At 33.3% G+C, this 14,327-nt stretch overlaps 1 pseudogene; it reads right to left on the reverse strand.

The window, feature by feature from the left end:
- Nucleotides 1-14,327, reverse strand: part of LOC113780184 — a 37,225-nt pseudogene that overhangs the window by 20,405 nt on the left and 2,493 nt on the right.

Raw genomic sequence — 14,327 nt, forward strand, 5'->3', positions numbered from 1 at the left:
ATCATTTCATAGTTGAAAAATCAGAAGTGTTTCTTTGCACGGCATTGACTGACAGAATTATGCATTTAGGACAGAGGGGCATTGATGTGAAACGCGAAGGTCACTTTCACATCCAATAATGTGAACATTTTATGTTTCTAATCCATTCTTTTTTACTGCACTTTCCTCTTGACTTTTCTAATCACGTAATCTTTTAATTTCTATTTAGAAAGAAGCAAATAATTGGTGACGCTCAACAATTATAGTAATAGTAGTTAGTAAATAGCAAGCTTCAGAAGAATGGATCATTGAGGACCACGTCTTTTTTTTATCAGACTTTTGAAGTTAGTTGATTAAATTTAATCCCAAATTTAATTCTAAAAATCGACAACTCTTGAGATAAACTTGAGAACTTAACTACCCAATCTCCAAACCCCTTAAAATTGATGTGAGATTACAGAAAAGTTAATAGGAAAACCTCTGCTAGGCCTTAACGAAGAACTCACTTACTCCAAATACCTCCCCTATGTCTTTGTCTTTTTTTAGAACTCTTTGTCAACAAACAAGAAAAATTGGCTTTGGATTGCTTGGAGATGGAAAGATACTTTTGGATCATTTCTATTGCCCCATTGAACACGGTATAAAGGGAAATTTGGATGATTTATTTGAGATATTTACTATAGCACTTTTTGTGATGTGATGTGTGTGAGATAAAAAGGTGATTGGAATTTGTGAGGCAAAATTTTTTTTTCCAAATTCTCTCTATCCAAACAAACTCTTTTTTGTTCACCAAACAAACTTATTTTCTTCTCTTAAGACTTTTGGCAGTATGGACTTGTCCTTGCATGCAACTGCTGTGAAGAAAGAATAAGAATATGGAATTGAAGATCTTTTTGAGGTGGAGTGGTACCCTCCATCCTTGATATTTTTCGGAGGATAAGATAATGCAATTGGATTTTTTAAAAAATATTTTTAAAATACCCTCCATCCTTGATATTTTCGGAGGATAAGATAATGCAATTGGATTTTTTAAAAAATATTTTTAAAAAAAAATATTTGGGCGGCAGCCGGGCCAGTGCAGCCTGGCAGCACTGACACTGGCTGCCGGCCTTAAAAAAAAAAAAAATTTCACTACTGCCAAGCTGACAGTGATTTTCGCTTTACTTTATTGTACCGCTACAAGGCTAGGAAGCTCACTACTTTCTCCTCGATAAAAGACCATCTCCATTGCCAAAAAGCCTTGCAAACACTAATTGTTTCTACATTGGTTCAAATTATCATCTTCCTCCGAATTGTTTCTTAAACTTTACTTTGAGCAATTAAGCAGCTTCACGATATACTAGGAATTTTCCCACATTCATCGGATCAGCTATTCCCAGAGGTTTCTTGTTTTTTTCTCTCTCAAGTAAGTGCTGAATTTTATTTTATTTTCCCTTAAACTTAACGTTGTTTTTTTTTTTCCAACGTAGCCTCACCATTATAAAGGGAATTTCTGCAAATCCAACAGATCAGCTTTTGCCAGAGTGTTCATTCTCTCCAAAGTAAGTGCTGATATTCTTTTATTTTTTTATTATACACATTTTTGTTGAAATATATGTGGCTTCCATGTGTTTTGACATTTGTTCTTCTGCTAGTATATATTTTTATATGTTGCCGAGTAGCTTCCAGGGCTGAGATTTTGCTTCCTGTTATTCTTGGTATAATACACATCGTGTTGGGTAATTTTCTTTGTACATAATTATTTGGAGTATTATTTTCTTGAAACCGATAAGAAGGGTAAACCACTGAAAATAGTACATTGGATCTATTATGATTTTTATTCATAAATTTTGATGATCAGGCTAATGCGTCACTTAAATTCATAAATGTATCGATCCATAATCTCTTGCATAATCATTAATTATAGAGTACCAATAAAATTTTTACCAATAAATTATAGGGTAAAAACCACTGTACTCCCTGCAAAAAATTACTTTTAGGCATAGTTACTTTTTTTTTTTTAGGCATAGATACTTATTACTACCACTGCCATAAACATTCTATTTTACTTGCTTTTTGTTAAATGTGCTTTTTCAATACTTAAATTTTTCCTTCTAATATTACTAAGGCTTTGTCAATTTTGCTAAATGTAAAGTTGCACAGTTTTGCTCCAAAAAAAAAAAGAAAAAAAATCAAGCACTATGAAATCCCCCGTGAACCCAATTTCTCTGGAAAAAGAAGACAATCAGGAACCCCAATGATCAATTTCAAACTCTCCACGAAACAAATAAAAAGAAAAAGATTCATTAACTTTTGCTAAGTAAAGTATAAAAAATATTCCTGCATCATATTCGAGAAATTTCAACTTACTCATTAAATAGTGTAAATGCTTAAAAAGAGAGAATCATAGAATGATTGAACAAAAACACATTTTGTTCAATCATAGGTTGACATGCTTTCTAATTTCATCATGTTGTTGCCGAAAGCAACAGTCCTGATTTTCCTTTTCCAAATATAAGTCCTAATTTTCTTTCGAAATTTTTTTTTAGTTATCCTGAAAACATACAATCCTACTATAAGTTCAAATTAAGTTGGAAGCAACTCTAGAAGAAAGCCATAGTGATAACTTCCTGATTGGACGCAGAGGTCAAAAGAGTATATATATTTGAAGCAATGACGTATACCACTAAATAGATACAAGAGCAGGAAATTCTTGAAAGAAGTTCTAAATGGCTAATTAATGTAGGAAAGGAAATTGTAGTTTCTTAATATTCTTCTCTGGTTTCTAAGAGTAATTGTTAAACAAATCTAAGGCCAAAGGATTTCCATCAATCCAAGACTTTATTTTTCAAGAAAATAGTGGAAATTGTTTTTCAAGCAAAAGTATATTTGTAAACTAAAATTTCAATCCTGTTATTACAATAATAGCCTCAATAATTATAAAAAGGCACTACGTTTGGAAGCATAAAAAAGTCATCAATATCTATGGTGATTGTACAACCGAAATATACAAATTACACAACTAAATATACAAGTAAAATTACTATGATTTCCACATACTATACTATATGACTATCAATTTTATCTCTTCTTCTTATCAGTAAGATACTCCTATTAAATCAGTGACTTTTGATAGCATGAAGGCTTTGTATGTATAAATGTAAAAAAAAAAAAAAAAGGACCAAAATAGTTTGTTATTTTCTACATAACACGTGAGATATGTCATAATCATAGCATAAATTTTAAAGTTTATTATAAATGGTAATTGTTTGAGAGCTTTGAACTTTTTAACGCGCCTTATGCCATTAGGTATAAAATATGAGTATTTGTACAATATTTTCAAAACGTACATAATGTTATAGTTGTTTAATTAGGACTAAATGTAAGAACGTATACTGCCATTATGATACGAGTTTACATTAGGTTTTGGCCGTTTGACACGAAACAATTGAATGTAAGGTCAACGCATGATGTGAAGTAACCTCAAGCAGACAGATACGAAAAGAAAAAATGGTCATTTACTTTTGGCAAAGTAAAAAAATTTAAAAAAAATGTTTCCTTAGGAGAGAAATAAAAACAAGTTTCTTGTGGCGGTGAAAAGTTTTGGAAGAGAAGTTTCTTACTCCAGAAAAAGAAAAAATCATATGTTCAATCATTTTCAATATTGTGATCATATGGTTGTAACTACAAATAGCCTACCATGGAAAAGATATTGTGGATGGGGCTTGAAAACTCCTACAAAATGTTTAAACCTTACTATTTGAGTTAACTCTGGCTGACAATTATTAGTAGGGGTGAGCAAATTTGGTACATATCGAATTCATAACCGAATTCAAATTCAATTTGGTAATTTGAAATCGGGTATTTGGTAATTTGGTACAAATTTGGTATGTACCGAATTTACCGAATTCTAATATGGTATGAAATAGGTAATGAGATTATGAATTTGATAATAACCGATTTCGCATTCAAATTCGATAAAATGACATAGGGCACCGCATTATTGCATTCGAATACCAAATTAGTTTATAAAATTATATAATATATGGAAAAATGCTATTTAGTATTAGTATATACTACTAATATATTATTATATTATATAGGTAAATGCTATTAAAAATTGTTCGTATATGGTATTATCATGTACTTATAATAATAATAATATTTAATAATGTACAATATATTATTTTAGTATTTGTTAATTGTTATATGACTATAATAATACAAATATATAGTAATACATAACAATATAACATAACTATAATACTCATTATTTTATACATGAGTAACATGACTAGAATTAGATAATAATTAATACATATATGTATAATACTAAATATTAAACAATAAACATAATTAGTAATTAGAATTTAGATATTGGTAATTTGATACATCATTCATGTTTGAATTATTGAATATTTGAAAGCGTAACCTGTAACTTGCAAGTATTAGTATGCTCTAAATTTACATTACATATTTAACATAAAAATTTATAATCTCTATTCACTAATTTTAAGGTTATAAATATAGACAAGACAACTAAGCAGTGTAAGTGAATGCATATGAGTTGCAAATTAATGTATTAGTGTATTGACTTTCATAATAACATATGTAAGTAAATAAGTTTTATTTTGATTTGAAATAAATTATAAGTTTGTAACTAATATAACTTATCACTAATCATTGTAATTTGTAAGTTTGTAACTAATATTACTTATTATTAATCATTGTAAATTATACATTCATAAATAATCACTAATCATTGTACAGTCTAAGGTTTATTCTAGTTTAAATTAATCACTTTTTATGTGTTCCTTAAATCATAGACTAAGGATTCTAGGTATAAGTTATCAAATAAATGCCAATTAAATTATACCACAAAATGATTAGAACATAAGTAATGTGTTAAATTATGAATAAATTTGGGGATCAAGTCAGTAATAATTTTTAAAAAATAAAAAAAATTTATAAATGAATTCGGTTTAAAAAATAAAAAATCAAGCACTATTGGCTTCTATATTTTTTACACTTATCCTTTCAACGTAATGCTGTTTTTTCTTTTTTTGAGATTTCAAGTTTTATGTTCCTCCCATAGTAATTTTTAGAGTTTGTATGCTAATTTGTTTTAGACACTCAAATTTTATGGTGTGTGTGTGTGTGTGTTTTTTTTTTAAAGAAATACTAAGCAAGTTTCAGAATAAATTCCTCTTGTCCGTTATGGATGTATTGATGAATAATCTATCTTTTGGAAGGGAATGGTTAAATAGGAAACTCTAGTCTGACATACTTGCTTTCTAATTTCATCATATTTTTGCTAACCCCACCCCCCGGGGGGGGGGGGCTCTTCAAAGAAGACAAAAAAAAAAAATTAATTGTAGAGTCACACTCAATAAATGAAGGGACATAAACAAAAGAAAATGTGGTGATTTGATTGCACCAAAATTAATTAGTGGGTTAGGCATAGAATTTTGGAGAGTTAGGAATACAAACATTATTTTGCTGTGGGATTTAGAATACGCGTACGTTTGAACATTTTGGGCATCTTTTCGTACTTTGCTTTACTTTCTTTTTCCAAATATAAGTCTGAATTTTCTTTCAAAGTTTTTTTTTTGATATTCTGAAATGATGCAATCCTACTATAAGTTCAAATTAAGTTGGAAGCAAACCTAGAAGAAAGCCACAGTGATAACTTCCTGATTGGATGCAGAGTTCAAAAGAATATAATGTATATAATTGAAGCAATGTAACATACCACTAAATAGATAATAGAGTAGGAAATTCTTTTTTTTTTTTTTTGGTTGCCCACCCGGTATCCGAAGTTTTGCCCCGACTAATCCGGACCCGACCCGCGTCGCGCACCTGGTTATGGTGGGTGAGTCTCCCAACAGGGGTGTCTGCGTACACTAGGACTCGAACACGAGACCTGCTTAAGCGAATCCGAACCGCTTACCACTCGGACCAACCCCTGTTGGTGAGTAGGAAATTCTTTAAAGATGTTCTAAGAATTTAGCCTAATTAATATAGGAAGGGAAACTATAGATTCTTAGTGTTCTTCTTTAATTTCTAAAAGAAATGGTTAAAAAAAAATCTAAGGCCAAATAATTTCCTTCAATCCAAGATTTTATTTTTCAAGAAAATTGTGGAAATTGTCTTTCAAGCAAAAATATATTTGTAAGCTAAAATTTCAATTCTGTTATTTCCAAAATACCCTCAATAATCATGAAAAGTCACTACTACTTTTGGAAGTATAACACAGTCATCAAAATCTATGGTGATTGTACAACCGAAATAATCATAAAAGCTAAAAGAAGTTTATATTTATCTTATATCCTTAAAATTTTATTCACTTTTATGTATGGATTGTTCAATTTATTATACTTTAAGTAGGTAATACTAACTTTTTTGTTTAAAAGTTTAGTTTTTATTATTTTCGTTTATGTGAACATTGGGCTAATACTATTTTCAATTTTTGTTTATATATTTATAGTTTACTATTATCGCCTTTTCTTTTTAAAAAATAAAATTGATTTAATCTCTATTTTCCTTCTTGAAGTTTAAAAAGAAGGCATACTAGATATTTTTAGCAAATATAGATTAAGAATCTAATATTGGACTATTTTGATAAATGAAATAATATTAGTGTAAAAGTTTAAATAAATTCAAATAATAAAAAATTCCTTAAAATAATGAGTTTTGTAGTACCCCTATTTTTGAAATTTTGGCAATCGTATTTCTTTTTAGTATTGTGTTATTTATCCATTTTTTTGACTTAAGGTCTAATAAATTGAATAAAACATATACAAAAGTGAACATTAATCTAATGAAAAAAATTTCAAGAGTATAAACTAAATATTAACTATTTTTAACTCTTTTTAGTTGATATTTTTCTACAATTGATATGACAGAGAAGACGTAAATCTTTTAGCAATGAAAGGAAATGGTTATTAGTTATAGATAAGTTCATGAATAAAAGGGTAATAATGTCATTATACTTTTTTTGTATTTCTACCTTTGACTAGTTTTCATGGGGGAAAAATATATATTTTTGAGATTAAAGGGGTAGATGTGACTACCCTCTTAGTTCAGAGTGACAAAGTGTTATTAAACCCACTATAAACAAAATATGGAACTAGAAAGTCTTGGTCTGTCATCGAACTACTGTAGCACTATTTTCAACATGGTGAATAGGAAATTTCACCGATTGATTGCTATTTCAACATGGTAAATTCCATTTTGGACTCTTTAAGTTATAGACTCAGCTCACTTTAGTCCATTAAAATTTAGTGTTGAATACTTTACCCCTATTAATATAAAGTCCATCCAACTCTCACTACTCTATCCCTAAAATATGAAATTTATCTACTCCATCCTTTTCATTGTTAATGATATGTTTTCAATTTTTTGTTGTCCCAAAATAAGAGTATTGTTGCAAAAGTCATACAACTTTCAATGCTACTCTCTTTTTATGCCATTCCGTAATAATGATAAGATTCCACCAATTAATAATAAACAATTGCATATGGCCCACAACAACACATGCACACTTCCACAAGTCCCATGACCATTTGTTTTTAGCTTGCTAATTTTCGTGTTCAAACAATGGGTAAGAGTGGAAGAATATGAAAAATGCAGCCCACTATTTTATTGTGTGCTGCTCCGGAAAAATGTCTCAATTTTTGGGACAGAGGGGGTAGTTTTAGTTCTTAAAATTTGAGTATCACTTGCTTAATTACTATTTCATTAGTTTTGATACTTTCATAGGATGAATTTCATATTTTAGAAAGTAAAATGTCCAAAACTAAAGTGCAAAGTATTTTAAACTTTAGGAGGTAAAGCTTCTTAAATTAAAGTTTAAAAATTGAGTGGAATGTATCTACTATTTAACGATTCAAAGTAAAATTTATTTCAGGACAAAAACGCGTCCTGGGATATACCTAATATACAAAAAAGCCCCGTGGTTTTAAAATATACAAAATGACACTTCATGTTTTGAACTAAATTGTAAACTAATAGATTTTATTAAACTTAATGAAAAATTTAACGGAATCCAATAAACTTAACAGTAAATTTAACAGAATCTAGTAAGTTTAATAGTCGGAACCTTTATTTTTGTTAAATTTAACGAATTTTGTTAGTTTACAATTTAGTTCAAAACATGAGGTGTCGTTTTGTATGTTTTGAAATAACGGAGGCTTTTCTATATACTAGCTATATCACATGTTTTTTTTTTTTGTTTTTAACCCTTTACTTTAAGTATCTTGTAGTCATGGTATTTGGATCTACTTTCTTTAAGTCAACAAGTTCAATTATTGTACTACAATACGACCAGAAAACTCAGGCAATTTTTTTCTAAAAAAGAAATTCAAGAAATTTTTAGGAAACTCATAAGCAATTTCACCCTACTTTTCTTTCTTCAATAACAGATAGTGACCCCTTACCTACTACTACTGTATCTGTTATAAACTTATAATGGGCCGTCTCCATTGCAAAAAGTGCTTTGTACATTACCCGTGTTTCTTTGTACATAATTATTTTTAATGCTATATTTCATGAAAGAAATAAGAAGGGTAAAATATTTAATTATTTAAACTTGATGAAGGTATTGTTATTTGGTTATCTTTCCAGCAGATTTTAAGAGTCCTTTTGGTCATATTCTCAAATTAAATTCACCATTGAATGGTGAAGTAATAATATTAATGTTTTTGTACCTTTAAATTTTAATATTTTCAAAATTCATAATTTTAATCACTAATCATCTCTTAGGGACAAAGATTGCGGGGATAATCGCCTGAAAGGACTATAGAATTTTCCTATCTCTTCAGATTTTGATTAATTTTAGTTTATCTTTCACCAGATTTTTTTTTTTGTGTTTCGCAACCATTTGTATTTTTTTTTTTGGATTGATATGCCAGGTGACCGATGGGTGTCTAATACTTTCCAAAATAACAACTGACTGTCTAATATGAGAACCTTTTTATTTTATTTTATCATAAGGTTCAAAACATTTCGTTCTGCATTTGATGATATCGAGCTTTGCTACATTTACTTGTACAAAAAAAAAATGTCCTTTTCTTTTTGACTTCCCTCTCCTTGCCCCTAGGAACTTAATTAAAGTTCACTTCCCTTTCCTCATTCGTAATTTTCAGGTCACACTTGATGGCAGAGTTATTGGAAAGTCTGGTAAAATTTCCGAATTCTCCAATCCAGGAGGAGCTTGGATTGCTTTGTGGTATTGAAACAGAGATACAAAAGCTTTCAAGCTTGCTATCAACAACCAAAGCAGTGATTGCAGATGCCGAGCAGAAGCAGTTTACTGACAAGGCAATTCAACATTGGCTGCAGAAGCTCAATCTTATTGCTTATGAAGTCGATGACATATTAGATGATTATGCAACCGAAGTCTCAAGAGAACCGAAGTGCAACAACATATGTTGCAATGTATTGCGTTGTCTTCCAGCAACATCAAAAATATGGTTTCGGCACAGGTTTGGAGCAAGGATGAAGAAAATCATTGGAAAATTTGATGCAGTTGCTGCAGTTGCTGATGAGAGAATAAAGCTTGGAATGAGCAACCGCTTTCAGGTTGATTCCAGGAGTGAGACTGGTTCCTTGCTAGTCCTAGGAAGGGACAAGGAAAAAGATAAGATTGTAGAAATATTGGTGAATCAAGTTTACCATAACCAAAATGTATCAGTGCTCCCTATAGTGGGTGTTGGAGGCCTTGGAAAGACAACACTTGCCCAATTGGTGTTCAATGATGAGCGCATAGCCAAGCATTTTGAGCCAAAACTGTGGGTTTGTGTTTCAGAGGATTTTGATGTGAAGAGGATTATAAAAGCATTAATTTATTCTCTTACTGAAGAATTAGAATCGGTTTCTCTCCAAAGAAAACTTCAAGGGTTGTTGAGAGGGAAAAGATACTTGGTTGTACTGGATGATGTCTGGAATGAGAATCCAGAGGAATGGGAGGATCTGAAATCTGTTCTGGAATGCGGATCGAGAGGTAGTTCAATTGTCACAACAACTCGCATGGAGAAGGTTGCCACAATAATGGGCACATTACAAACATATTATCTGTCGAGTTTGTCAGAGAATGAGTGTTGGTCACTATTTAGGCAACAGGCATTTGGCCCTCTAGATGGTGAAGACTATCCTAACCTTGTAGTTATCGGAAAAGAGATTGTAAAAAAGTGTTGTGGTGTTCCACTAGCTGCAAAGGCTCTTGGAGGCTTTCTACGATTTAAGTCGGAAGCAGAATGGAACTCTGTGAAATCTAATGAGCTTTGGAACTTACCTAAAGATGAAACACATATCTTGCCTGCATTGGGATTGAGCTACCTTAATCTTCCGGTAGAGTTGAGAGGTTGCTTTGCATATTGTGCAGTATTTCCCAAGGGCTCTAAAATTGAAAAGGAGGAGGTAATACATTTGTGGATGGCAAATGGATTGATTTCATCTAATGAAACGATGGAAGTGGAAGATGTTGGTGTTGCTGTGTTGACCGAACTACATTATAAATCACTGTTCCAAGCCGTGGAGAAAGATGAATTTGGCAATGCCCTCACTTTTAAGATGCATGACCTTGTCCATGATCTGGCTCGATCAGTAATGGAGGCTAAACACGGTGGAACAGAGTCAAATAGAGCCATGATGTTGGATATCACAGGCACTGACCAGTTTTCTTCTTTCTTGTCAAAATGTGGTTCCCTGAGGGCGCTCATTGTAAGATCAGCACAGTCGGAAGAAGTGCTTACTAAGTTGCCACCTGCTGTAAGCAAACTGAAACATTTAAGGCATCTAGATCTTTCGGGATCTGACATTGATGAACTACCCAATTCAATTTGTGACTTGTGGAATTTGCAAATTTTAAACCTAAATGATTGTGAATATCTTCGGTGTCTGCCCAAAGGCACGAGATTCCTCAGAAATCTTCGACATCTTTGTCTACAGGGGTGTGGGAATTTGACTGACATGCCGAGTGGAATTGGGAAGTTGACTTGCCTGCGGACGTTGAGTATGGTCGTTCTGGGTGGCCAAAATGGCTTCCAACTAAGTGAGTTGCGAGACTTAAATGAGCTTAAAGGAGAGCTAATAATTAGGCACCTTGAGAGGGTTGAAGATAAAAAGGATGCAGTAGAAGCTTGCTTAATTAGAAAACAGAGTCTCCGCAGGTTGTATTTGTATTTTAATTGGGGTTCTGAAAGAATGCTTCAATGGTACAAAGATGAGGAAGTGCTTGAAGCCTTGAAACCCTGCCCTTACCTTCAATCGCTGCACATAGAAGGCTTCAACGGTTCATCATTTCCGTCTTGGTTTTCAACTGTAACAACTGTTCGTGTGTACAACAGTGCAACGGATTACATAGTTGAGAGTACCGCCATTGCTGCTACAAGGTCCCCATCATTGAAAACACTGGTGTTATGGGACATGCCCAATCTAAAAGGAATGTTAGGAAGAGAAGTCCAAGGTACTCCAGGAATATTCTCTCAACTTCAATACTTGTCTTTTGTTGATTGCCCAACATTGATGTTGCCATTGCCACGTATGCCGTCCCTAAAGGAGTTAGACGTCAATATGTGCCCGAACATGGCATGGGCTTCAATCTCCAATCTCACTAGTCTTAACTCCCTTGAAGTTGGGAACATTAAAGGATTGAGTTGTTTTCCAGAAGAGATGCTACAAAATCTTAGTCTTCTTGAATCGCTGAAAATTAAGCAGATGAAGAATCTGCAAGCCTTACCCAGAAGCTTGGCTAGCCTCACGGCTTTGAAGGAGTTGACCATCGAGGAATGTCCCAAGCTGGAGTCTCTACCAGAAGAAGGATTGCGAGGCCTTGCTTCCTTGCAAGAACTCCATTTGTTCGACTGCTTTAATTTGGTGAGTCTCTCAATGGGGACTAAAGCCCTCAAATCCCTGACTCATCTACGCATCTTCGGGTCAAACGCGACAGCTTTGCCCGAGGAAGTCAAACATTTCCCCGCATTACAAGAACTGGAGCTGGAGAGATTTTCCAATCTAACTTCATTGCCAGACTGGTTTGGAGACCACCTCACTTCTCTTCGACGCCTGACACTATGGTCTTGTCCGAAGCTTAAAACACTTCCATCTAGCATTCAAATGATGACAACACTCCAAAGTTTGACTATACGTCACTGCGACCTACTGGGACCACGGTGTGAAAGGGGAGGAGAGGAATGGCACAAAGTTAAGCACATCCAATACCTGAATATTGAGTAATACAATTATATTGGGCTGCGACCTATTGGGACCACGGTGTGAAAGGGGAGGAGAGGAGTGGCACAAAATTAAGCACATCCCGGACCCGAAGATTACGTAATAAACTATTTGTGTAGTATCCTGTAAGTGTGGAGAAGGCCAACACTAGTACCCAATTTATACCATACCCAGTTGATATGATTTGCTAGAGGTTGGATTAAATGAAGAAGATATTGAGATTTGATTGCAGTTCTAGTTTTTTTTTTCATAATGTTATTACTTTAGACCATCCACATTTGAAAATGTAAGATTAATTATGGAAAATAAATAAATACAAGGAAGTGTAGGTAAGATTAAATACGAAAAATACATAAATGTAAGAGAGGGTAATAATTACTAATATGCGTATATACATGATAGATTTGATGAATTTTAAAAGCATTAGCCAATTACTAGGCATGTCAAGTAATTGATCTGGACCGACATGAAATTTTTCAAAATTGATCTGGACCTATACAGTGAAGTTGCAAAATTAGAATTCTTAATAGATATGATTGAAAAATTCTGGATGTGGAAGTGGGAAGTTTGGAAATTCAAATCATTGCAATTTTCAGCAGTCGCACCTTCCTCTTCTTAATGAAACTATATACCGCAATCAAAGTGCACGTTAGTATTGCATTCTTATGGATGCAAACAATTGGGACCATGGCGTAAAAGGGAAGGAGCAAATGGTATAAAATAGCAACAGTGTCTTTATAAAAGTCTTAAAATGCCCAAGACAGAAATGACAACTATGTCAACTGTCTCTTTTGATCTTTCTGGTAGTGGCCTAGGTTTCTTCAAGGACAGATCCAATTTAGGAGACCAGAGTTGCATTAGGGAGAGAGTGATTGGACTTTGCAGACACTCACCGAATTCAAACACTCAAGTTGAATGCCATAAACAGCAATCTGACTTTCATGACTGATCATTGTGGAACTGAACTTTAGTTTCTCCAATTAGGGGTGGTGGTGCTTGTATAGCTTTCATTTTCTTCTTCTCCCAACCATCAATGTTCCAGATACATAGCTGCAAACAATATGGTGCACCAATCATGAGCAGTTAGCTCCTTGACATTTTTACAGATTGTAAAGGAGATAATTTCAATCTAGACTTGGGGAAAAAAGAAAAAGCACTTGCATGTGCATCTGCTCCAGATGATTCCAATCCATTCAAGTTCTGGGAGAAAGCAAGCCCAGTGATTTGTTTATGGTGCCCCTTAAGCTTGGTTTTAACCTATAATTCAAAACAAGTGTGAAAAAGAAAAACAGCTGATAGTTCCATCTCAAGCAGGGGGAAAAGAAGACATACAAGCCGATAGTGAAGCTACCACCATATACGAAAAAGATCGTAATCAACAGATCTGTAGGCTTCTTTATTCCAAAAGCTAAGTATAAGACTTCAACGGGGCGGTCTCAACAACAAAAGATGTACTCTGAGATAGACAAAGAGAATTAGTCAAGTGATTGCAACAAAAATCATGCATAAAAATTTTCACTTTCAAAACATCCTGCGGCAGCATCATTATCTTTATCTAAAATCCATTGAAGTGCTAAACAAACAATTTCTTTAAGTAAGCAACATGATCAGCACTTTGGAATAGGATAATATGCACAGATCCAAAGGGATGACAAGAAAATCTACCTCATCAACTCTGACATTGTATATTTGTATAGTGGAATCTTCCATTCCTATAGCAATAATATTGTTGTCCTGAGGATGGAATGCCAAGTAGGTAGCTGCTGGAGGTGGAGGCATGAAAGTAGTCATGCCTGACCAAAATTCAAGGAATTGGATTTGTCATCTTAAACCATCAGCAGAGGTCGTGCAAAGGTCAGACAACGCAAACAATGGGCACAATGGCATTAGGTGCAGAGGGTAACAACATACCTTAAACGTCATCATATTGAACAAAGAGACCTTGCCACCAGGTGCAGACATGACGTAAGAGTCATTCCTTGATAAAGCAATGCATGTGGGTGACTCTTCGGCTGGTTTGGCTTCACTTAGATCATTAGACAGATCCAATAAAAGAATTAACTCTCAGTCAAATATATAAATAACTAAAGGTTGATACTTCAAGAATTAGGGAATCTGAGTTTAAATCAATTGTC

This window comes from Coffea eugenioides, chromosome 8 (genome assembly GCF_003713205.1).
Source record: "Coffea eugenioides isolate CCC68of chromosome 8, Ceug_1.0, whole genome shotgun sequence".
Lineage (NCBI taxonomy): Eukaryota > Viridiplantae > Streptophyta > Magnoliopsida > Gentianales > Rubiaceae > Coffea > Coffea eugenioides.